The sequence below is a fragment of the Balaenoptera borealis genome (assembly GCF_965194805.1).
Source record: "Balaenoptera borealis genome assembly, chromosome: 19".
Taxonomy (NCBI): domain Eukaryota; kingdom Metazoa; phylum Chordata; class Mammalia; order Artiodactyla; family Balaenopteridae; genus Balaenoptera; species Balaenoptera borealis.
Window position 1 is genome coordinate 19,139,187 of NC_138878.1, and position 26,039 is coordinate 19,165,225.

The window sequence follows — 26,039 nt, forward strand, 5'->3', positions numbered from 1 at the left end:
ATGAGGTTCTAGATGGAGATGAAAGGGACCGGAATGGATTCTTCTACCCAATGTGGGTCATTCTCGACCCATGACAGCCTTGCCCTCCTAGCTACGGGGTCATCTGTTAGGGCCTCGGGGCAGGACGATGAAGAGTGAGGTGGGGTGGGAGAGGCAGAGGAGAGAAGGCAGGCGGGAGAGCATGCAGGCAGGCGTCACAGCGCTCACCCTCCCTGGTGCTTTGGGCAAAGAGTCAGCATTTCCCTTCAGTCGCAGAGGCGAGGGTCTGACAGTGAGGGATGTGTTACCGGGATCAGCTACATAATGTGTGGGGCCCAGTACAAAATGAAAATGGGGGAGCTCTTATAAAAAATTATTAAGATGGTGATAGCAGAGCATTAAACCAAGTGCAGGGCCCCGTGAGGCGGCACAGGTCAGTCCCACGCCCATGAAGCTGGTCCTGCCTATGACTTTGGAGTTTCACAGGCCCCCAGGACTTAGGAGAGAGAGGGAACCACGTCCCGATGCGGCTGAGACTGGGGGGAAGCAACCTAGTGGTTAGGCTCACTCCTGGGAGGAATGCCTGACCGGGGTCTTGCCCAAGGAGCGTAGCGTCAATCAGTGGGGTGGGCGTGGGGCGAGCATCGGGATATTTCAGACCACGTCCAGGGGGTGAGTTCTGTGGAAGGAAACTCTGACCAGTATGGGGGTCCGGAGATCAGGATCCAGCCTAGAGTGGCTGGGGTGTTGATAAGAAGAACCAGGCAGGCCTTGGGTCCAGGGCCAGTAGGCTGAGCCTCAGAGCAGGCGTCCCTCTCGGGGAGAAATGGTGGGCAAGGTGGAGAAACTGAGGTAGGAGTGAAGGCAAGAGGTTGGGGCATGCCAGGCGAGAGGGAGAAGCAGGGGATTCAGCCCAGGGCTGTGTGATGAGAGCCAGCACCCGCTGCTGTTAAGGAGCCGAAGGGACATCTGTGTTCCATGCTCCTGGGGCTGGGTTTAGATCAAGAGCGTGGCGAGGGCCGGGTGACATCAGCAGAGACAGCTGGGGGGACGATAGGACCCCAGACCAAATGCGTGATCCCCACGTGGAGATCCACCCATCATCTCCCACCAAGTCTGATCACCCTCGTCCCTCCCACAGGGGATGGAGCAAGGAAGAGCAGGTGGGCCTCACCTCCCCCAAACCGCCCCCCCCTCCCCCCTGCCCCAGGGTGCCCAATGACTGAAGGGAGGGAAGGAAGGCGACGAGGAACAGGGGAGACAAACGGCAGGAAACTACCGTGAACTCCAGTCCTAAGAGAGAGAGGGCTTTACCCATCTCTTTAGTGTCACACTGCAGCAGGGGTCAGCGCCACACCTCGTTCCCTTGGGTCCCGAGTGGCCATTTCTGTGCACTTGCTCCTCTGAATTCACTTCCAACAGCGAGTCCCTGTGTCTCTGTCCTCAGCGGGGAGAGGGAGGGCTGCCAGGGGTGGGGAGAGGGGGCTGCCAGGGGTGGGGAGAGGGAGCTGCTGGGGGGTGGATTTGCACCACTGCCCCACCCCCAGCCTTGGGCGGCAGCCCTTCATCAAGGACTGATCCTCCCCCGTGGGGCGTCTTCCAGCAGTGCTTTTCAGATCCCCTGGGATCTTGTTAAAAAGCAGATTCTGTTTTCGTAGGTCAAAGAGAAGCTCAAAATTCTTCGCTGGCAGCAAACCCCAGGCGGTGGTGTTGCTGCAGGACTGTGGGCCACATTTCAGGTACGGCAGGCCTGCTGGATCTTTCTTTCTGATCCTCGTTTCCTTCCGTCTTACTGGTTTTCCTGGGAGCATTTCCTACAAAATCACTTTGTTCCAAATCCTCATCTCACAGTCTGCTTGGAACCGTTCCTGTGATATTCATGGATTCATGAGATGGGTAATGCCGTCCCCAGTTTAACAGATGAGGAAACCGAAGCTCAGAGAAGAGGAGTCGCTGGCACAAGGTCACACAGCCAGTGAGGGGCAGAGAGGGGCCTCCATCCAGGTCTGCCGGACGCCCAGACCCACTCTCCTCTCCCCACAACATTTGTCAGGTGATCCTCCCCCAGTGCTCAGTCTCCTTAACCAAGCCCAGCATCTTGCTTCTTTGTGTACAGGTTTGGAAACCAGTTGGGAGCAGTTACAGACCACCTTGTTGACCACTTCTCAGTCAAGCCTCCAGACCTGCAACCCTTTGCACAGTAAAAATGCACCAAGATCTAATTGCAGCTCCAGTGCCAGGATTCCAGTCCTCCACCTGACATGAAGCACCTCTCAGGGCCCCGTTTTTCTTTTATTTTGGCCGTAAGACAGTTAAGCAATGGGTTCTCCGGAAGCCATTAAATAAGGCAGAGTGTCAGGATCAACAGAAAGCTCTTCTATCCTTTCATCCTTGTGGAGACAGAGCAGAGGTCACACATTGTGTTCTCAGCTCCCGCAGCCCTGCCACCCAATGGCTGGGGAGTGGCTTGGGGCTGCGTGACATCCTGTCACCCCCCGAAACAGCTCTTTTCTATTCCCGGATGAGATACCTTGGCAGATGAAATGGCATCGACATGCCTGTAATGGTAAATACCACCCCAGTTGCCTTCACAACTGTTACTGCCTCAAAGATATTAAAAAGGAGCAAATGTTTAATTGCTGGTTTGGAGTAAACATGCCCATTTCCTAAAAGCTTCTTTTAACTTCACACACTGAAAAGCAGAACATCTGTGGGGTGTTTGGCTGCCCCTCCCAGCCAAACTTCAGTATGAGATTTCTTTTTTTTTTTTTAAATTAATTAATTAATTAATTAATTTTTGGCTGTGTTGGGTCTTCATTTCTGTGTGAGGGCTTTCTCTAGTTGTGGCAAGTGGGGGCCACTCTTCATCGCGGTGCGCGGGCCTCTGACTATCGCGGCCTCTCTTGTTGTGGAGCACAGGCTCCAGACGCGCCGGCTCAGTAGTTGTGGCTCACGGGCCTAGTTGCTCCGCGGCATGTGGGATCTTCCCAGACCAGGGCTCGAACCCGTGTCCCCTGCATTGGCAGGCAGATTCTCAACCACTGCGCCACCAGGGAAGCCCCAGTACGAGATTTCTTAAAGCCGGCTTTTTGGACGGGGGTCCTTCCGCAGGGTGGGGCCGTTTTGGAGTTAACTCAATGGTTCGCACAAAATGAGCACATATCTTGGTGGAAATAACAAATACGACTGCAAATGGGTACAGGCGAGGGCCGGGAGGAGGTAGCTCTCATTGACTGTAGCCTGGGTGCCGGCAGGCAGTCCTCGTTTTATTGCCTCGCTTTAACGTGCTTTTGCAGATCACGTGTTTTTTACAAATTGAAGGTTTGTGGCAACCCTGCATCAACCAACTCTATCGGCGCCATTTTCCCAAAGCATTTGCTTGCTTCGTGTCTCTGTGTCACGTTTTGGAAATTCTTGCAATATTTCAAACTTTTTCGTTACTATTATATTTGCCACGGTGATTTGTGATCAGTGATCTTTGCTGTGACTATGCAAAAAAAAATTATGACTCTCTGAAGGCTCAGAGGATGGTTCGCACTTTTTAGCAATACAGTATTTTTAAATTAAGGTATGTATATTGTTTTTCTTAGACACGATGCTGTTGCGCACTTAATAGACTATAGCAGAGAGTAAACATAACTTTTATATGCACTGGGAAACCAAAGAATTTGTGTGACTTGCTTTATCGCGATATTTGCTTTATTGTGATGGCTTGGAACTGAACCTGCAATATCTCCGAGGTCTGCCTTACAAAGAACCACACTGCATGGAAGTGTGGCTTGGCCACCTCTTTTTAGGTGAGGAGCAGGGGCTCTGGGAGGAAATGGCTTCCCTTTAAATCTCAGGTCAGCCCCTGTGGGCTAAGTGACCTGGAGCAGGTTCCTTCCCCTCCCCCACACGTTGTTTCCTCACCTACACTGGGCTCATGCAGGTGTGCACAAATCACATGGGACAGAAGAGTAAGCCCTGAATCATTCTATCGTACTCTTGCAATCAGTGTGTGACTGTCAGTCTCTAATTCCAGGGCAGGGGAGCCTCTCTCTTCTCTATAAAGCACATTGGTCCATCATCTGGTAACAGCCCTTCCACCCCGTTTGTATTTTTAGTATATATTTTATTTAAGGAGCCAACACTGCTCTGGATCAGATGGCAGCTCAGGCTGTTGATCCCCTCCTTGAACCCGATCCATGACACACAAGGAGAAAAATGTGGAGGTGGATGGATCTTAGAACTGCTCTCAGCTACTGACACGAAGCTGGTGAGACCTGCTGATAAGCAGAAGAGGATTGGGTCCCAGCATGGGATGATCTGGCCCCTTGGAGTGGGAACCAGAGGTGGGTCCTCTTAGCATCACTCCAGTGACCCCTGCTGGGGGATTTGGGTTTTCCATCCCTGTAACTTTAGGCTCTGCTGGACCTCAGGTCCTAGTTCCCAAGGGCACAGGGAGGGATCCTGTAAAGTTACAGCCTTTGCCTGGTACACCAGTAGCCCAAGAAAGGAGTTGTAATACTGGTAGGGGAATAACAGGGGGGTTGTGTTGTTGCTACATAATGGGGGTAGGAAAGAATATGTCTTGAATTCAGCGGATACACTGGGGTACCTCTTGGGACTTGTAAACCTGGAGATAATCATGAACAAGTAATAACAGGTGTGGTACCAGAGTATGGTACCCAGGTCTCGGACCCTTTGAAATGAAGGAGTGACAAGAGCCTAGACCAGTAGAAGAGCTGGCCAAGGGCACGCTAGAAAAAGGGCTAGAGGAGTGTATTAGCTTCCTAGGGCTGCCATAACAAATTACCATAAACCGATGGCTTAAACAATAGAAATTTATTGTCTCACAGTTCTGGAGGCTGAAAGTTCAAGATGAAGGAATCAGCAGGGTTAGTTTCTTTTGAGGGCTTGTGGATGGCTGTCTTCTCTCTGTCTTCATATGGTCTTTCTTCTGTATCCATCTGTGTCCAAATTTCCTCTTCCTACAAGGACACCAGATTGGATTGGGGTCCACCCTAATGACTTCATTTTACCTTAATTACCTTTTTAAAAGCCCTATCTCCACAAACAGTCACATTTGGAGGTACTAGGGGTAAGGATTTCATCACATGAATTATTTGGGGACAGAATCCATCCCACAACAAGGAGGTTCATGATGAGCATCAATTAAAACCTCAGGACCAACTGCCCCAGTGGGATCTGTGGCCTATCCCACTAAACCATCTGTTGTAAGTTTGTTTGTTTATTTATAAAAGAAATTGTGACCAGTCACTGTTACCCACCCAGATTCTTGGACTCTTTAATCAATAGAAATTGGCAAGAGGCTAGAGGAGAAATTCAGGCAAGGCTTTACTGGGACTCCTGCTGCAGCATGAGGAAGCCAGGACAAGAAACAGATGCCCTTCCTTGCTCCCGGAGGGAAGGGAGGAGAGCTGGCTCCTTAAATGGGGTGAGGGTGGGTCAGGCTGGAGGAGTGGCTTAGGTGGTCGGCTCACCCTGTGGGTGGTCCTGTGTGCAGGGATCGTGCCCAGTACCCCGCTTTTGCTCCCGACACCTCAGAAATGGCAGTTGGGTTTTGGCCTTTTTGTATCTTATTGTTCATACTTTGCCCCAACTGTGCATGCGTGAGGTTACTTTGAGTCCCTTATAGTTTCTTTGTATTCTGTTGCTCAAGGAGACCTTTGTCCAGGTGCAAACACTCCAGGAAAGGGTCCCAGGTCCCAGCCTGCCTTATCACCACCTTGAAAAATTCAGGGACAGAACAGAATGAACTTGATGTGGAGCAGGATTGGATCTGAGCGGTGCAGGGGGCCGTGGACTGCAGCAGCTGCTCTCGGAGCCCTGCCCGTATTCCATGGGCACTCAGTGTTCTCAGGCACATGGATGGCTGCCCGCTGCAAGCACCTGTGATGCCCTCCCCAGGGCTTCCTCTGGCATCTCAGCTTGTGCTCGGGACAGGCGGGAAGTGCTGGGAGTGGCACCCCCAGGGTCGGCCCTGGGCCAGTGAAGGAGTTGGAGAATAGATAAACTAGCTTCCTCATCCTCAGAGTGGATGGAGGTGTGGGACTCTAAGGTATGCCCTACACCAGGGGCCCCCAACCCCCAGACTGCGGACGGGTACCGGGCCGCACAGCAGGAGGTGAGCAGCGAGCGAGCAAAGCTTCATCTGCTTTCATCTGCTGCTTCCCATCGCTCGCATTGCTGCCTGAACCCTCCCCTCCTCCCCTGCCACCTGTCTCTAGAAAAGTTGTCTTCCATGAAACCGCTCCCTGGTGCCAAAAAAGGTTGGGGACCGCTGCTCTCCACTGTCTCCGAGAGGCCATTAGGGGGATGGAGCCCCAGTAACCCACAGAGTAACCTACTTATTCATGTACCCTGTATTGGCTTGCTTAATCTCCTTACTGCTCATTTCCCTGCTCTCCTACTGGTAGTTCTTGGGATCATTTCCCAGATAAACTACTTGCGTTTAAATCCTGTGCCAAGGTTTGCTTCTGGGGGAACATCAGTGAAGACAGGAAGAGGAATGGAACCCCATTTGAGTGCCTGCCACGGGCTAGGAATTGTGCCAGCCCCTTCACCTCCTCATGTCTTTTGATCCTGTGAGGCCAAATTTATCATTCCCATTTTAACACGCGAGAAAACTAAGGCTAAACAATTTTCTGGGGTCCCAGCACCCCACCATGAAGTGGTGGAGCCAGGATTTGTCTCTGATGATGGAGAAGTCCCGGTTCCAAAGGGCAGGTAGCGACTGTGCTGGGCCAATCCTGGGCCTAGGCGTCAGGAGCCCTGGGTTCAAGTTTCAGGCATGGCAGTTACGTGGACAAGTAACTTCCCCTCTCTGGGCCTCAGTTTCCCTATTTGTGAAATATAGGAATAGGGTTAGAACATTTCTGAAAGCCCCTCTGGCTCATTCTTTACCTTCCTCAACACAGGTCTCAGATGTGACTTCGAGACAAGGCCTTAGAGGCTGTTCTGGAGGATTTAACCTCTTAACTGATCTCTGACTGAGCTTTATTGACTGTCAGATGTTTAAGGATTATATGGATTATCTCCCTGCAATAAGACAGAAAACGTAATTCTCCTAATTTCATTTGACTCTCTAGGAAAAGCAAATTTTTTGCCTGCTCTGAAATGTCATTGGGGGGAAAATCATTGGAATTCATTGATAAAACTGTAATCTTTCCCCATATATTTCCCACGGATGTCATATAACTCTTTCTACCAGACAGTTTCTATAGATTTAATGAAGAAAATGAAGCAGGTAGGAGGGAGGATGGCAGCAGATTAATGGTTGCTTAGAAGATTATGCACAGATGGCAGCTGATAATGTATGGGAAGTTGGCACATGGATTCTAAGGGCTTTCTGTGCGCCAGCACCATACTAAACATGAAACCCACAGGACTTGGATGAGTCATCTCATTTCTGAGCTAATTCTGAGAACTATCTCCGTTTTTGAGATGAGGGAATTTAGGTTCAGAGAGGCTAAGCAGTCAGAAAAAGGTCACACAGCCAATTGGTGGCAGAGTTGCAAGTTAGACCCAAGTCTAGTCTTGAAGAGTGAAGGCTTTGGAGCAGGAAGATGACTTAGATTTGAATCTTTCACCAATTGGTTTGTCATCATGTGATCCTCAGCAGGCCACCTGGCCCCTTTGAGTCTCAATTTCTTCATCTCAAAAGTGAGACTAACACCATTAATTGGGATACTGGGTATGTATTCAATAGCTGTGAACACAGTTTTAGGTATGTGGAAAGTGCTGTGACATTATTCTGCCCCTTCACCCCCAGAGTTTCTCTGATATCAACCTTCTCACCCCACTCCCTTATCCACTAGTAAGGTAATTCTGGCTGCCTGGTATTTCCCTGTGGGTCATTCACACCTAGAAGCAAGACCTTTGTCTTACCTCTGCTGGCAGTCTCCTACCTGTTTGGTATTTGCAACCACAGAAGGGTGTGCAAGTAGTTACCTGCACCGGATTCTGGTTTTTCTTGATGACATTTTTACCATATTTCCATCTTAGGGCATCCTTGTCCTGTTCTGGTATGGTCAGTGGTGTTGGCTGGTCTCGGTACTTTGGGATCCTGTAACTATTCACTGCCACCCAAGTTATCCATCCCCATTGCTCCCAGCATGCAGTCTCCACTCCCTGTCTGCTGAGATTACTGCCCAGGCCACACCACCTCCGCCCCTTGCTTAGGAACCTGGGCTCTAGTTAGTGACTGTCAGAAGGTTATTGACAACCATCCTTTATCCATCTGCCATGAGACCCCACTATTAGAAAGTCACTTGTTTCGTTAAAGGTAAGGTGTCTCCTATTAAAATGCAATTATCTCTAGGGTATTCAAATCAAATTCTATCAACCATCCACACCTTAGCAAGAGATATCTTTAAGGAATGGGCCCCAGAGTGGGTAAGATGCTGGTGGTTCTGAGGAAACCTCAGCTCTCTTCATAACCTCACCCCTGACCCTTCCCTTACAGTTGCCAGGCAGATCTGGGGACTCAGAGCAATATCAGGGACCATGTGTACAAGAGGATACAGTTAAAGAGGGAGAAGTAAAACTAAACATAGCCCCGAACTCAGAACACTCTGGGCCTCATCCAACCTCCCACCCAGTGTTTACTGTAGAGCATGACAGGCCAATTTGAGAACCTCATTGAAACTGGGAGAGATTTTGTTCAGCAGAGGGACCGTGCAAGGGAAGCAATAGGGAACAGATTGCTACCCCTAGGGACTCTTAAAGCTAACCATCTAAGACCCCTTGCAGGATAGGGCCCATACTCATGAGAAACTGCTGACTGTGGAATCAAAATTGAGCAAGAAGGGGACAGTAGAGATGGAGTAGATAAAGTCCAGATAAAAGTGGGAGGAGAGAACAGAGCCGGGAAATCCCAGAGAGCAAGCCGCATGCTTTTGAACGCTACACAAAAGAGTAGAAGAAAGATCCCTAGGAAGTTAATATTTCTAGCTTCTGAACAATGCCTCCTAAAAGTTCAGGAAAATTATTTTCACATAAAAAGGGCCACAGAAAAGAATCAAGATGAAATCCAGTACAAAGCTGTTATAAGAAAACAAGAGAATAAGGAGCAGAATAACATTTCCGCAGGCAAAGAGACATGCCATAAAGTAGAACAAAGTGTAACTTTCTATTTCAAGTGAATAAAAGACATTATGATACAAGATATAACATAATTAGAAAAACTCAAAGTGAGAGAACTCAGGAAAGAATTAGAAAAAAGAAAAAAAAGACTAAACTGTAAGGAACTGAAAAGAATATAAATGTCTTAAGAGAAATAGAGGGGCTTCCCTGGTGGCACAGTGGTTGAGAATCTGCCTGTCAATGCAGGGGACACGGGTTCGAGCCCTGGTCTGGGAAGATACCACATGCCGCGGAGCAACTAGGGCCGTGAGCCACAACTGCTGAGCCTGTGCGTCTGGAGCCTGTGCTCCGCAACAAAAGAGGCCGTGATAGTGAGAGGCCCGCGCACCGCGATGAAGAGTGGCCCCCGCTTGCCGCAACTAGAGAAAGCCCTCGCACAGAAACGAAGACCCAACACAGCCAAAAATAAATAAATAAATAAATAAATTAAAAAAAAAAAGAAATAGAAGGTGACAGGAGAGAGAAAAATCAAAGAGAAAGGAAAATAGGGCTTCCCTGTTGGTGCAGTGGTTAAGAATCTGCCTGCCAGTGCAGGGGACATGGGTTCGAGCCCTGGGCCGGGAAGATCCCACATGCCGCGGAGCAACTAAGCCCGTGCGCCACAACTACTGGGCCTGCTCTCTAGAGCCCGCAAGCCACAACTACTGAGGGCTGCATGCCACAACTACCGAAGTCCACGTGCCTAGAGCCCATGCTCCGCAACAAGAGAAGCCACTGCAATGAGAAGCCTGTACATCACAACAAAGAGTAGCCCCCGCTTGCCACAACTAGAGAAAGCCCGCATGCAGCAACAAAGACCCAATGCAGCCATAAATAAACAAACAAACAAATAAGGAAAATAGGGAAAAAAAAGGTATTCAAGAGAGATAAATATTGAAGATAAGCAAAGACAATCCAACACAGGAACAATAGGAGACCCTGAAGAAGGAAACCAAGGCAAAAGAACAGAAAAAAACCTCTGGAACCATAATTCAAGAAAACTTTCCTGGGACTTCCCTGGTGGTCCAGTGGTTTAGATTCCACCTTCCAGTGCAGGGGATGCGGATTTGATCCCTGGTGCAGAACTAAGATCCCACATGCCGTGTGGCAACTACTGACCCCACACGCCATAACTAGAGAGCCCATGTGCTTCGGAGCCCGCTTGCCACAATGAAGAGCCTGCACGCTGCAACAAAAGATCCCATGTGCTGCAACTAGGACCCGACGAAGACATAAATAAATAAATAAATAAATATTAAAAAAAAGAAAACGTTCCTAAAAAAAAAAACATTGGACTTAAAAGTAAAGATTGAAAGTATGTTTCATATTTTCTATTCCTGAGAATATTGACACAGAACTGTCAACTCCAAGACATATTCTAATATAATTACTGGACCCTAAAGAAAAGAAAAATCCTGTGGGTATCTAGGCCCAAAGACCTAGTGACTTTAAAGGAAATGAAATTAGCTCATCATCAATTTTGGAAAGTGATACTTAATTTCCCAGGAGAAAATGGTTAGTAACATTTAACGTACTTGAGGAAAGTGTGTGAGCCAAGGAGCTTGTGTCCACCAACCCTGATGTTCAAGTAAAAAAGGGAACAAACTGTTATCTGTATGCAGGAATGCAGGAAATTTAATGCTTTTGAGGACTCTACTAGCAAATGAGCTTCAAACTGCCCAATTAACTAAGAAGACATTAATATAAGGAATTGTGGTAAGCTTTAAGTATAGAATTACTTGCAGAACTAACAAAAAATAAACAATTAATGGGAGAGAGAATAGTCTGTAGTGGCTAAATTCTCTGACAGTGTAAATAGATTGCAGCTATAAAAGTGCGAGGAGAATAAGAAGATAAAATTGAAAAAAAATTCTTTTTTAAAAAAATTTTATTGATGTATAGTTGATTTACAATGTTGTGTTAATTTCTTATGTACAGCAAAATGACTCAGTTGTGTGTGTGTGTATATATATGTATATATATATATATTCTTTTTCATATTCTTTTTTCCATTATGGTGTGTCACAGAATATTGAATATAGTTCCCTGTCCTATACAGTAAGACCTTGTTGTTTATCCATCTTATGTATAATAGTTTGCCTCTGCTAATCCCAAACTCCCATTCCTTCCCTCCCTTATCCCCCCTCCCCCTTGGCAACCACAGGTCTGTTCTCTATATCTGTGAGTCTGTTTCTGTTTCATAGGTATGTTGATTTGTATTGTATTTTAGATTCCACATGTAAGTGATATCATATGATATTTGTCTTTCTCTTTCTGACTTCACTTAGTATGACAATCTCTAGGTCTATCCATGTTGCTGCAAATGGCATTATTTCATTCTTTTTGATGGCTAATATTCCACTGGATACATGTACCATTTAATCTTCTTTATCCATTCATCTGTTGATGGACATTTAGGTTGTTTCCATGTCTTGGCTGTTGTAAATAGTGCTGCTGTGAACATAGGGGTACATGTATCTTTTCGAATTATAGTCTGGTCTGGGTATATACCCAGGAGTGGGATTGCTGGATCATATGGCAACCCTATTTTTAATTTTTTTGAGGAGCCTCCATACTGTTTTCCATAGTGGCCGCACCGAAAAAAATTTCTTTTTAACTTTCAGTAATCATATTGGTGATGGTAGTATTAATATTATTACTCTGAAATTATTATGTATGTAATGTGCAATAAAACAAAGAAATAATTATGAGATATTCAGATTCTATCTTCTCCCGAGTCTTTAGAATCATTATTGTTTGTGTGGAAGAAAGAAGACACAGATGTAATATAAAAGTGGTTGTGTGCAAACCCCGTAGTCTTGAATTCAAATCAGAAGTGCCAGTCAGTATCTATTCATGTTATGCACATCTGTTCATATCACTTTTGCTAGATAGGATGAGATATAACTTATCCTTTAGATCCTTTAGATGGCTGAAGAATATTCAGTTATATGGTTTTACCACAATTTATTCAAATATATATATATTTCCTCCCAAAATTTTACTATTACAAATCATGTGGCAATGTGTTTCCGAGTATATGAAAGAATATTTTTGAATGAGAAATTCCTAGGAATAGAATGCAGCGTCAAGGACTATGATCTTTGAAGTGTATTATATAATTGCCTTCCAAGGAGGTTGTATCAATTTGCATTTCTACTATGAATGGCTGAGAGTACTGTCTTCCCACAATCTCATTAACCTATTTTCAGTCCAATGGGGAATATATTGCTTTGATATATATTTATTTGATCATAAAGAGAATCTTTTTTCAAGTTTATAGGCCATTTGTATTTCTTCTTTTGTGAATTGCCTACTTAAAATTTGACTCATTTAAAGTCAAATGCTTTTATTGTTTATTTGTAGGCACTTTCGACATATTAAGGGTGTTTATACTTTTTCAGTTGTACATTTTGTAACTATTTTCTCTTAATCAGGCACTTATTTTAATATAAGAGACTTAAAATTTTTATGTAGCCAGACTCGTCAAACCCATTCCCCTTTTAATGACTCCTGGATTTTCTGTAACATTTAAAAAAATGGTCTACTTTACCTCCAAGTCATAATAATTCTCTCATATTTCTTCTAGTAGTTTTACAGTTCTTTATTTTACATTTAGATTTTTAATCCACTGAAACTTTATTATGTGTGGAGTGAAATAGGAATGTATGCATGTATGTATCCTATCTATGAATCATCTATCTATCTATCTATCATCAGTCTGCCCAACAGATAGGCAACTTTCCAACAACCTTCAGAAAATAGTCTATCTATTCCCCCTTGATTTGAAAAGCCACTTTCTACTCACTAAATTATCGTATGTAATAGGTGTTCTTTATACTTCATTATGTTACACTGATCTAAGCCTGTATCTTTGCTGGTACCATAGTCTTTTTTTTTTTTTTTTTTTCTTAATGATGAGGGACAAGAGTTTGTAAAGTTTTTTTCTGTTCACGTATGTAAATGGGCCAAGACAACAGACAGACCTTGTTATATCAGCAATCTGCTCTATAAATCCTAGGCTCCCATTCCAGCTCATCCCTCTGGCTTCTTGGGTCCCCTTTTTGGCGTCCTGGTTCCCCTTAGCCTCTCGGTCTTATTTATCCCTCTAGGGGCCATTTCAGGTATTTCTATACCCTGACCAAATCTGTACCAAACTTTGAATTATTTTAGATTAATATACATTTCAACATTTGGAACTTGCTCTCAAGTTCCCTGCAGTATTATTCTTTCACATATGTCTTCACTATTCTTGGACATTTGCTTTCCAAATGACCTTAATGATCAATTTGTTAAATTAAAATAACTATTAGGATTTTGAGTGAAATTGCATTATATTAATAAATTAATTTGGGCAAGAGTAAAGAAATATACAGTGTGTATCTTCACATCCAAGAATATCATCTCTCACTCTAGGTCTTTTGAAAAATGCCTTTCAGTACATTTTCATAGAAAGTGCTTGTGTTTTTCTCATTAAATGTATTTTTAGATGCAATATAATTGCTGTGGTATTTTGAATGTGGTTCTGCTTTCCAGTATATATATATTTTTCAGTATGTTTTACAACTGATTTCTGCTTATATAAAGTTAAGTTATCACATTGAAAAATATTTACCCCCCCCGAAAGCAGGAGGCAGAGTCCATTCTTGTGGAGACCTTGAGGGATGGGAAAGGTGGGCTGGGGAAACACCTCTCCTGGGAGCATCACATGTGATTTTCTTCTCTTCTCCCACATTTGAGGGCTGGCTCTGTTACAAGGTGAGCCTCATTCCAGGGTGGGTTTTTCCCTTGCTTGAGCCTTGGATACCACTAAGTCAGCACGTCAGCTCACTCAGTGACCTTCCAGAATCTCCAGGCACCTGTGAGATTTATAACAAAATGCTACTCCTCCCTTTCCCAAGCCTCCCATCCTGTGCTCAGAGATGAGGTATCCATGGCATTACTGGTGGCCCAGAATAGTATCTATTTGCATCACACAAGTCAACATTTAATATGTACTATGTAGTCTTTCTTGATAAAACTTTTAAGTATACTTTATGGCAAGAGAGTTTAGATATTTCCTATAATATTAGATACTTTCAGGAGTTCTGGGGTAGGGAATATGCCAGCTTATTATACCTCGTGTTGCTAATTCCCTGTGGAAATTGGTACAAAATTGCACTGACATGGGCGGGACAAAACCTTAGGTGGTAAGTGAAGACATTGGGGTCTGTATTTACACACACACACACACACACCCCTTCCCTGGCTTTCGGGTAGGCTCAGTACCCAGCAGGCCTGAAGTCATGTACAGAGCCTTCACAATGTATAACTGTCTAACAAGTTGTACAATTTGGTTTAATGGGATGTCTGATGAGTAACACATGGTTGTTTGTCAACTAAAAGTATGTTGAAGACCTTTCAGCAAACCAGGGGAGACATCTCTTGTGTCGCGTCTCACAAACAGCTGCGCCCTGCCCTGGGTACACATAATTGCTGAAACTGATTGGGGAGGGCTGGAAGTGTTGATGCTGTCGTATTAATTTGCTCCATAAATCAACACATGAACTTGACAGCCCTTTAAAATCTTTATCATCGTGCATTTATCTTTTCTGTTCGGAAGGAGCCTTATCTGACTTCGATCCAAAGCAACTTATATTCATTAAGCAAATATTTCTTGAGCATTGACAGGTGATGAAGATTAGTATTGGCAGGGTCTGGGACCGTCTTCAAGGAGCTCACAGTCTCACAGGGAAATAGACATACAAGCAAAAAATTGCAACTTAAGTGTGATCAGGGCGGTGATAGGCATTGAGGTAGTGTTGCTGCAAAGATTCATTCATTCTTCAGTCATTCATTTATTCATTCCACAAAGACTAAGACCTGCTAAGATAGAGGTGTGGCCTCTGCAGACACAGGACACAGTGCCTACTTCAGAGAGCTCAGTCTAGGGGCAAGAAAGAGACATACAAATGGATTATAAACAAATATAAGCTATGGCAATCTGTAGCGGGTATGGTGGGGCAGGCCAGAGCAGGGAGAGGTCATCTCATGTAGGGGAATCAGGGAAGACTTAATAGGTGAAGTGGTGCTTGAGTTAAGTCTTGAAAGATGGGCGAGTGTTTATATCCTGGGCGGGTGAGGAAAAAAAATCAGTGATGGGAGTGGCATGTGCAAAGGCCCTTTTTTGGGGGGGGGTGGGCGGTGCAGAGAGAACAGATTGTTTAGGACCAGGAAGTAGTGTGGCACGAACTGAGCATGGTGTGAGGCGGCTGTGGTGAGAGGGGCGGCCAGAGAATCAAGTGCAGGTCACATCATGAATGGTCTTAAACGCCCAGCCAGGGAGCCTAATGTTTTCCCCAAACCTCATTCACAGTCAAGTCCCAGCTTTGCTCTTCCTTCCTCGCATTAGAAATGTCAGCTCTGATTGTTTATGTGATGTAAAACACAAAGCAAAGTCTCAGGCTTGAGAATACCATGCACATGAAATAGAAAGCTTTGAATTAAGTTTGATTGCCTGTTTATGAGTTTTTTGGCTTGCTTATCTGTTCACTTTTTTTATCAGGCCCCACCTTAGAACTAAAGAATCAATCTGAATATTAACAAGACATTCCCTCCTCCCCCCACCAGGTGATTCGATGCTGAATTAAGTATGAGGAGCATTGGTCCCCCAAAAGAGCCAGGTAAGTCTGACTTCAAAATTTCTCCTCTTTCTAAGACCTCATGTTGCTCTATTTTTGGTTACCTCCCAGGTTTATTCCTAAATATCATGAACAGTTTTGGCCAGGAATAATGGATCTGTCGTCAGAGGGTGCATATTTCTACCTATAGTGTGAGTTTTGGGTTTAAAGTGCTGATACGGTTTGTGACTGATCAGAATGGAAAATAGCACATGGGGCTCCCAAATTTGTAAGGCTATGAAAAAGTCTTCATGGAAAATAGAGTAGAAAATTCTTCATTCTAACACAGATTCAAGTGGTTTCTTTTTAAGCTTTTTTTTTTTGATGTGGACCATTTTTTAAAAATATTTATTTATTTATTTTTGGCTGTGTTGGGTCTTCGTTTCTGTGCGAGGGCTTTCTCTAGTTGCGGCAAGTGGGGGCCACTCTTCATCGCGGTGCGCGGGCCTCTCACCATCGCGGCCCCTCCCGTTGCGGAGCACAGGCTCCAGACGCGCAGACTCAGCAATTGTGGCCCACGGGCCTAGTCGCTCCGCGGCATGTGGGATCCACCCAGACCAGGGCTCGAACCTGTGTCCCCTGCATTGGCAGGCAGACTCTCAACCACTGCGCCACCAGGGAAGCCCCGATGTGGACCATTTTTAAAGTCTTTATTGAATTTGTTACAATATTGCTTCTGTTTTATGTTTTGGTTTTTTGGCTGCAAGGCATATGAGATCTTAGCTCCCGGACCAGGGATTGAACCTGCACCCCAACATTGGAAGGCAAAGTCTTAACCACTGGACTGCCGGGGAAGTCCCTCAAATGGTTTCTTATGAAAGAAAATTCTGATATTAAAAAGAAACCCATACTGGGCATATACCCAGAGAAAACCATAATTCAAAAAGACACATGCACCCCAATGTTCATTGCAGCACTATTTACAATAGCCAGGTCATGGAAGCAACCTAAATGTCCATCGATAGATGAATGGATAAAGAAGAAGTGGTACATATATACAATGGAATATTACTCAGTCATAAAAAGGAACGAAATTGGATCATTTGTGGAGACAGTTGGGTCATTTGTAGGTCCATTTGTTAATGGACCTAGAGACTGTCATCCAGAGTGAAGTCAGAAAGAGAAAAACAAATATTGTATATTAACACACATATGTGGAATCTAGAAAAATGGTACAGATGAACCGGTTTGCAGGGCAGAAATAGAGACACAGACGTGGAGAACAAATGTATGGACACCAAGGGGGAAAGTGGCGGGGGGAAGCGGTGGTTATGGGATGAATTGGGAGATTGGGATTGACACATATATACTAATATGTATAAAATAGATAACTAATAAGAACCTGCTGTATAAAAAAAATTCAAAAAAAAGAATAAAAATAAAATAAATAAAAAGAAACCCAATCTTATCAAGCCAATTTATTGGGCAATGTTTGCTGACGTTGCAAAGTATTTTCTTCTTTAACTACTCAGTGTGCTTACTTATTCATTGATTGATTGATTCATTCATTCCACAAACATTTGTTGCCTGTGCTGTGTCCTGGAGACAGAGGAGTAGTACATGGTCACTGTCCTCAAGGAGTTCATGATCTGGAGGAAGAGACAGATAAAACACTAATTACAACCCAATGTCATACGTGATAGATTACAGCCCTTTTGTGACACAGACTTTTCTGCTGGTCCCAATTTCAAGCATTTTGTTTAATGTGTAGACCACATACGTGAGGGTCTCAAAAAGTTGTCAAATTTGTGTACTGTCACCTTAGTTATATTCTAGTTATCAACAAAGTGCTTGGGAGTAGAGGAGTGGTACAGAGAAAGGGGTAACTTTGCTGGCTGGTGACAATTCATAGGGTTGATAACCTTCATTCACTCATTTGATAGATCTTTACTGAGGCAGGTATAGGAGTGGGGGACCGGGGGATTGGGCAGATTCTTGCAATATCAAGTATAACCTGTGGCAGAGTAAATGTCTGTCAATACATTTTTTAAAAATAAATTTATTTATTTTATTTATTTATTTTTGGCTGCATTGGGTCTTCGTTGCTGCACACAGGCTTTCTCTAGTTGCGGCGAGCGGGGGCTTCTCATCGCAGTGGCTTCGCTTGTTGCAGAGCACGGGCTCTAGGCACGCGGGCTTCAGTAGTTGTAGCACGCGGGCTCAGTAGTTGTGGCTCATGGGCTCTAGAGCACAGGTTGAGTAGTTGTGGCGCATGGGCTTAGTTGCTCCACGGCATGTGGGATCTTCCTGGACCAGGGCTCGAACCTGTGTCCCCTGCATTGGCAGGTGGATTCTTAACCACTGCGCCACTAGGGGAGCCCTGTAAATACATTTTTGATGGTGGTTTTTGTTTGAAAAATCTGAATGACCAAGGGGGATTGGGGATTAGGAATGAACAAGATATCCTTGGTTCCTGTCCTTTGTCTACCAGAGAAGATGCTGCTAAATATATAATCAGGTGATAAATCAACCAGTTCTGCTTGTGACAAACATTTGGGGGAGGTGGAGAGTTCTATGAGAGTATGTGATGAGAGAGGTGACCCAGCCTGAAGCGTCAATAAATGCTTCTCTGATAACTGGAAATGTATAGTCTTTGACTTACATCACCCCATTTCCTCCTCCCCCAGGCCCTGGCAACCACTACTCAATTCTCTATTTCTGTGAAATAATTTGTGTGTGTGTGTGTGTGTGTTTAGATTCCCATATAAATGATATCATACAGTATTTGTCTTTCTCTGTCTGATGGCTTATTTCACTTAGCATAATGCCCTTTAGATATATCCATGTTGGTGCCAATGGCAGGATTTCCTTCTTTTTATTGGCTGAATAATATTCCATCATGCATGTGTGTGTATATATATATTTTTAAAATTAATTAATTTATTTATTAATTAATTTATGGCTGTGTTGGGTCTTCGTTTCTGTGCGAGGGCTTTCTCTAGTTGTGGCAAGCGGGGGCCACTCTTCATCGCGGTGCGCGGGCCTCTCACTATCGCGGCCTCTCTTGTTGCGGAGCACAGGCTCCAGACGCGCAGGCTCAGTAATTGTGGCTCACGGGCCTAGTTGCTCCGCGGCATGTGGGATCTTCCCAGACCAGGGCTCGAACCCGTGTCCCCTGCATTGGCAGGCAGATTCTCAACCACTGCGCCACCAGGGAAGCCCATGTATATATATTTATAGCACATTTTCTTTATTCATCCACAGGTCAAAGGTACAAATTTTTAATTATAAGAAGAGTAAGTTCTCAGGAGCTCATGTACAGCATGGTGACTGTAGTTAATAATACAGGATCGTGTACTTGAAAGTTGCTGAGGGTAGTTATTAGCCACACACACACACACACAAAATTAAGTATGTTAACTGAGGGAGGTGATGTTTATGTTAATAATCTTGATCTTGTTAATCATCCTATAATGTATATGTATAACAAATCATCACATTGTACACTTTAAATATATGCAATTGTATCTGTCAATTAGTCCTGAGTAAAGTTAAAAAAAGAGAGAAGTGCTTCCCTGAGGCTATGACGCATGAGCTGGTACTTGAAGGGAGACTACTGGAGGGAGGTGCATTCCAGGCAGCAGGAACGCCAGGTGCAAAGGCCCCGGGGCACAGTGGAACTTGGTGCATTCCTCCAAATGAAAGCTAGTGTGGCTAGAAGAACATGGGCCATCTTGGAAGTTAGCTGTCCTCCTTACTTGGCGTTTGTTTAAATACTGAGTTCTCTCTCAGCCTTGTGGACAGGAGAGATGTGACAAAATAGAAAGAAACCTGGCCCAAGAGACCACTTACCAGTTATTTAACCATGGACACTGACCTCAGTTTCCCCATCTACCCCAATGGGGTTTCCTGCTCCCCCTCCCCCCGCTTATCTACAAGACATTGTGGATGGGAAAGTGCTTAGAAGCAGTACAAACTCTATTGTTATGAACTGTATTGTTATGAAGTCCCTGTCTCGCCTTCTGTTACCTCAGGGATACATCTGTGGGGTAAAGCGAGGTAAAGTGGCTATGATCTTGGCTTCCATGTTGAAGGGTGGTGGTTAATTAAAAAGACTTAAGTTTTTCTTCTTAAGCACACAATAGCATTGTGGAAAACAGCTGACTGTCCCCAGCTGCCTGTAAACACCCAACCGGAAGCAGCAGACAAAGAGCTGATTTTGACAGAAAGGCACCAGGCTGTTAGTGCTGAGCTGACAGATGTCATTAGCAAGTGGGAATGAAAGGGAAATTGGCCAGTTCCTGGGAAAGACAAGCCTCTCTGCACTTCTTAGAAATCCGGTGGGCAGTGCAATAGGGATGGCACTTGGATGGGGTGAGGGTCATGGTTGGGGATAGGGGTGTCTCAACCATAGATCCAGACCGTCTCCAGCACTGTGGGGACATGAGGATGTAATTATTCTCAGATCGGGAAGAGGTGGGAACCAGGGGAAGGCAGTAAATGAATCAAAGTTTAACTCTGAGGATTAACAGTTGAGGTACAACATGATGGGTTGAATGATGTCTCCCCCCACCCCGCGCCCTCCCCCCCAAGATATGTTGAAGTCCTAACTCCGAGTACTTCAGAATCTGATCTTATTTGGAAATAGGGTCTTTACAGAGGTAATCAAGTTAAGATCAGGTTGTTAGGGTGGGTTCTAATCCGATATGACTGATGTCCCTATAAGAAGGGGAAATTTGGACACAGAGCCAAACACACACAGAGGGAAGACGGTGTGAAGACCCACAGGGAAAAGATGGCCATATAACTGGAGTGATATATCTTCAAGGACTATATCAAGGGATGCCAAGGATTTGGCAAGGGATGCCAAGGACTTCTGGTCAACACCAGCAGCTAGAAGGAACAAGGAAGGATTTTCCCCTAAAGTTGTCAGAGAGAGCCTGGCCCTGCAACACTGTGATTTTGGAGTTCCAGCCTCCAGAACTATGAGACAATACATTTCTGTTGTTTTAAGCTACCCAGGTTTTGGTACTTTGTTACAGCAGCCCTGGGAAACTAATACAAAGAGCTTTCCGTGAGGATCGTTTAACTTCTCAAACTTCTCCAAAAAGACAGAGGTATAATATTTTTGCCACAGATATGAGGGAGGCAATCATTTTCTCAGAGCCACTGCCAATTCATTCAAATACTTATTACATCCCGACAATGCCCGCCTGCATGCATGCCTACTCTGTCCAGGCACCATGACAAGTAAAACATCTCAGTGGGGAGTAAAAGTAGATGCTTCACAGAAAAGCAGACCTGGACCAAATGTCTGCTCTGCTACTCCCATGCTGTGTGATCCAGGGAATGCAACCTTCTCGAGTCTCAGTTTTCATGTCTGTAAAAGGAGGATTATAGCACCACTCTCCTGGGGTGCTGGGGAGATTCGTTGGGAATATGTATGTGAGGTGCTTAGCCCTGGCCAACCCGAGGAAGTGCTACAAAACTGTGATGCGTTATGATTAATATGATCCAATCCAGCAGCTGTTTTCTTCAGCTGCAGGCATTTACTGGCTTGATGATCACAGACTGTGGGAGAAGATGTTCAGTGACACCAAAGTCTAACTCCCATAACTGACACCTTAGAGGATGGGGAATGGACACAGCTGGCCGTTTGCAGCCTCCCGTCTCCCTGGTGTCTGACTCAAGGGCCTGGGTGTTTTTTTTGCTGACTTCAGGCTTCTCCTAAACTCCACTCTGAACGCTGCCTGCTATGCTGAGGATCTCTTATAAATCTCTCTCCCCTCTCTCCCATGGAAGCTCACAGTCCTTCATGTTGGTTAATCTATTTATTATTTACTTATTTATTTAATTTATTTTTGGCTGCGTCGGGTCTTAGTTGCGGCCCGCGGGATCCTCGTTGAGGCAGGCAGGATCTTTCGTTGCGGCATGCGGGTTTTCTCTTCTCTAGTTGTGGCACGCGGGCTCCAGAGCGCGTGGGCTCTGTAGTTTGCGGCACGCAGGCTCTCTAGTTGAGGCGCACAAGCTCAGTAGTCGCGGTGCGTGGGCTTAGTTGCCCCACAGCACGTGGGATCTTAGTTCCCTGATGAGGGATTGAACCCGCGTCCCCTGCATTGTAAGGTGGATTCTTTACCACTGGACCAGCAGGGAAGTCCCCATGATGGTTAATCTAAAAGGGATGCCTACACTGATTAAAAAACCTTACACAAAAGTGTGAACAAATGATAGTTCATACTACTCCTTGGGGTTTTACCATTTCAAATAGAGTTTGTTAACTTCAAAGAAGTTCTGTTTGATGGAGTGGTTGTGGGAAATATGTTTGTGGTCTGGATTTGGGGGACGGTACCTGCTATAGACTGAATGTTTGTGTCTCTCCCCGCTAATTCATTTGTTGAAACCTAGTCCCCAGTCGAATGGTCTTTGGAGGTGGGGCCTTTGGTGATTAAGAGCCCTCATGAATGGGATTGGTGCCCTTATAATAGAGACCCAGAGAGCTCCCTTGCCCCTTCTGCCAAGTGAGGACACAGCGAAAAGATGGCCCTCTATGAACTAGGAGGTGGGCCCTCGCCAGACACTGAATCTGCCGGCACCTTCATCTTGGACCTCCCAGCCTCCAAAACTGTGAGAAGTGATTTCTGTGGTTTACAAGCCACCACTGCTATGGTATTTTGTTATAGCAGCGCATGTGGGCTAAGATGGTATCCCTTTCTACTAAATGAACCCCAGAAAAAGACAGTGTGTCAGCAATGTAACATGTTGTTTGTGAAAGGCTGCCCCTATGGTCTCTCCCATGACAAGCCACTGGCTTGGCATCAGTTTCCACCTTCTGTACAGGATAGGAGGATTGTTTGAATTAACTAAAGGCATCTTGGCTTGCTTACTTGCTATTCCCAGAACTTGACTTATTCCCACTCCGGTGATGCTGTTCCCTATGCCTTTTCTTTCTCTGTGTATTACCATTTTCACATTAACGAAGTCAGACCCAAACAGGACCCATGGCTGGAGAATATGGGAAACTTTATTTCAGTTATTGTCTCAAACCAGCAATAAAAAGAGAATTCCTCCTAAGGCTAACTCTGGATTTGGCCCTGATATTCCCAGACTCTGACTTTTCACCTACCATTCCCTCTACCTGGAGTGTCTTTTGATTACCTTGACCTCCTGTTCAACTCCTACTTGTCTTTCAGGGCCCTGCTCACCTGTAACCCCCTCTCCGAAGCCTTCCGTGCTGCTCTGTATCCCCGCTGAGGTGCTGGTCACATGAGATTGTTCACATATCTGTCTCCCCCTCTAGACTGTGAGGTTCTTGGGAAAGAGGACGGATCTAATTCAGAGGCCCAGGCATATAGTTGGGATTATTAACAATTGATGCACAAATGAGTGGATAAATGGGTGGAAAGAGGCAGAGAGAGATGGATGGATGGATAGATGGATGAATGGATGAAGGTGTAAGATAATTTCAGCATCTCTGACCCTGCTTCAGGTAGGGATGGAATTTACCTACAAGTTTGTGTTATCTTTTAATGTGGATACAGGTCTGCTCATAGCCAACATGAATGAGATAGATAGATGATGGATGGATGGATGGATGGATGGACAGATAGATGAGAAAGAGAGAGAGAGATTGATCGATCTACTATGGCGTGAGCAACTGAGAGTTCGTAACCTTCCCTGATGCATTTCATAAATAGAATGTATTAACTCCGAAGAAGATGGACTTGGTAGACTGTGTGGGAAATACTTTTGAGGACCACATTTGGGGGCAGTACCCCTTTGTCCTGCTTCTGTCAGAGGTTCCAAGCTTGCTCACCTGCTCCCACTTCCTGCTCTGGGTCTGGACGGCTCGCATCTCTGTGGCCTCCTGTCTCCTCCCTGCCTTGCCCTCCCGGCTGGATTTGACCTTCTCTGATTCGACCTGATGGGTCTCAGCTGGACCTCCCAGCTCCATGGGTGCTTGGGTGTGGCAGCACCGGAGGAACAGAGGGCCCAGTGGGAAGTCCCTACTCATGAAGGGCTGGAGAAAGAACAAGGGGCTCCGAGCTGGACCACCTGCCCCGGCAGCTAGGATGTTTGGAACGTGTTGCTCTCTGACGCTGCTAAGCTGGTGGCAGTTTTCAGACAGACACCCCGTGCGGTCTTCTGTGTGTGTTCTTGCTCTCTTTTATCTAAGATGAGTGGTGATTGAGGCTGGAGAGGAGCCTATTGTCTGGAAAGAGAGCTGACCAGCAACAGGTTTTTATAAAATCCATGGTTCTTAAAGGAGAGAGCTCTGTCGATTTTGGGGTCATAAAGATCCACTTTGCACAAAACCTATGTGTGCCTTTGTCTGAAGGGCAAGGGGGGTGGGTGGGTGGTCTCTTCCCCAAGGCTGAACTGTATTTGCAGGCAACCCCACCCTCCATGTATAAAAGGCATCCAAAGAAAGCCTCAGGATAGATTAATCTGACTCCTTAAACTTGAGAGATTTTTATTCATGTTAGGGAGACTGAGATAACTTATTAGATAAAACAGTACTTGCGAACTTGGCAATCTTCAGCCAGGCCATCACTTCCCCTGCCTGGGTTTCAGTTTTCTTACCTGTACCATTGTTAGGATGCTGCTGTCATACTTACTTCACGGAGCTGTGCAGATCAAATAAGTTCACATGCATTGTAAAATGTTAAACAAACGCTAAGGGTTGATGGTCATTATTATGAACATAGTACCAACCATCCATCTCAGAACCGAGGAAGTCTGCAAAGTGACCTGGAGAATTAATGGGACCAATGATAGTTATCCTTCGACATCCATCTCTTCACAATTTTCTGCGTTAGAGTCTCCGGGACTGGACGTGGAGAGGGGTGGGCAGGTAGTAGAATTGCAGTGAGTTTCTCTTCTTGGTTTTAGCATTTCTGGTTGAGGTTGTGTGGGTCGGTAAAGGGTGTTGTTAGAATATGAAACCCTAAGTCACGTGAGGAGAGAATTACTGGTATTCAAGGCCTTCCAGAGTCTGCCCGGCAGGCCCTCACCCTCTGCTTTCCACTTTTACAATCACATTTTCTCTTCTCTACACTTAGCTCTCTGCTACACTGAGGGACAGCCTTATCCTGCCAGGGACCCATCTAGTCTGGTCCCGTCTCCATATTTGGATCACACTTTTCCTTTTTCAGGAAGTGCGAAGTTGTGCAAGCCTGAGATTTTATCACAGCCAGGGGACCCAGGAATTCCTGAATTCTCATGTCTATCCATTCTCCCTTCTATGATGTCCAGGAGGGAAAACTATTCCCAGGATAATGAGAAGAAGGAGAAGGAGAAGGAGAGGAGGAGGAAGAGGAAGGGGAAACGGAAAAGGAAGGTAGCGAATGGGGAGGGGGAGAAGGAAAGTTTGTTACATTGTTTAAGGGAGATTTAACCCCAAGAACTATGGTGGATTTCTGGTGTACCAGGCTAGACACTGTGAAGAACTCCCTTTTGAATATCTAAGTGGACTCAAGAGACATCAGAGTAGCTCACTCCATCCATGTGCCTTAAGAACAGACCCAGGGGCTTCCCTGGTGGCGCAGTGGTTAAGAATCTGCCTGCCAATGCAGGGCCCACGGGTTGAAGCCCTGATCTGGGAAGAGCTCACACGCCGCAGAGCAACTAAGCCCGTGCGCCACAACTACTGAGCCTGCACTCTAGAGCCCGTGAGCCACAACTACTGAGCTCATGTGCCACAACTACTGAGCCCATGCATCTAGAACCCGTGCTCCGCAAAAGGAGAAGCCACTGCAATGAGAAGCCCGCGCACCGCAACGAAGAGTAGCCCCCGCTCTCCGCAACTAGAGAAAGCCCGCGCGCAACAATGGAGACCCAACGCAGCCAAAAACAAATAAATAAATAAACAAATTTATTTAAAAAAAAAAAAAGAACAGACCCATCCTCAGCAGGGTCACCTTGTTGAGGGAAAAACTGTACTCAGAGACCCTGGCAGACAAGTTTTGAGAGCGTCTGAACGGGACTAAGGCCCCATTTCTGGAGCAGAGCTGTCCTAGGCTGTCAAAGCTGGCTTGATGGTCTGGGGTGACCCCTGAGCCTGGACCCCTGAGGGAGAACAGAGAAGAGGCAAAAGGGACAGAAAACCGTGTCCCTGCTGCAGGTCTTGCCACTCTGGCTGCGTGGAAGGAAGAGATAGAAAAGAAGAGGCCATGTTCATACGAATTTGATGCCACTTCCAGCCCAGAAAGACTTTCTCCCCCACCTCCCCACCCCTTTTTTATTGTTTTGAAAGGAAATTTTTAGTTTAGAACAAGAGGAGATATAACAAATCACTCATTTAAAAAAAAAAACTGACAAATACAGTGAACATGG

At 45.5% G+C, this 26,039-nt stretch overlaps 1 protein-coding gene across 1 annotated transcript in view; it reads left to right on the forward strand.

Annotated features, from left to right (window-relative positions):
• Nucleotides 1–26,039, forward strand: part of LOC309617191 (uncharacterized protein) — a 661,226-nt gene that overhangs the window by 38,671 nt on the left and 596,516 nt on the right. The window contains exon 2 of the mRNA XM_082369112.1: nt 15,718–15,770. The gene's annotated coding sequence lies outside the window, so the exon portion shown is untranslated. The remainder of the gene's footprint in view (nt 1–15,717; nt 15,771–26,039) is intronic.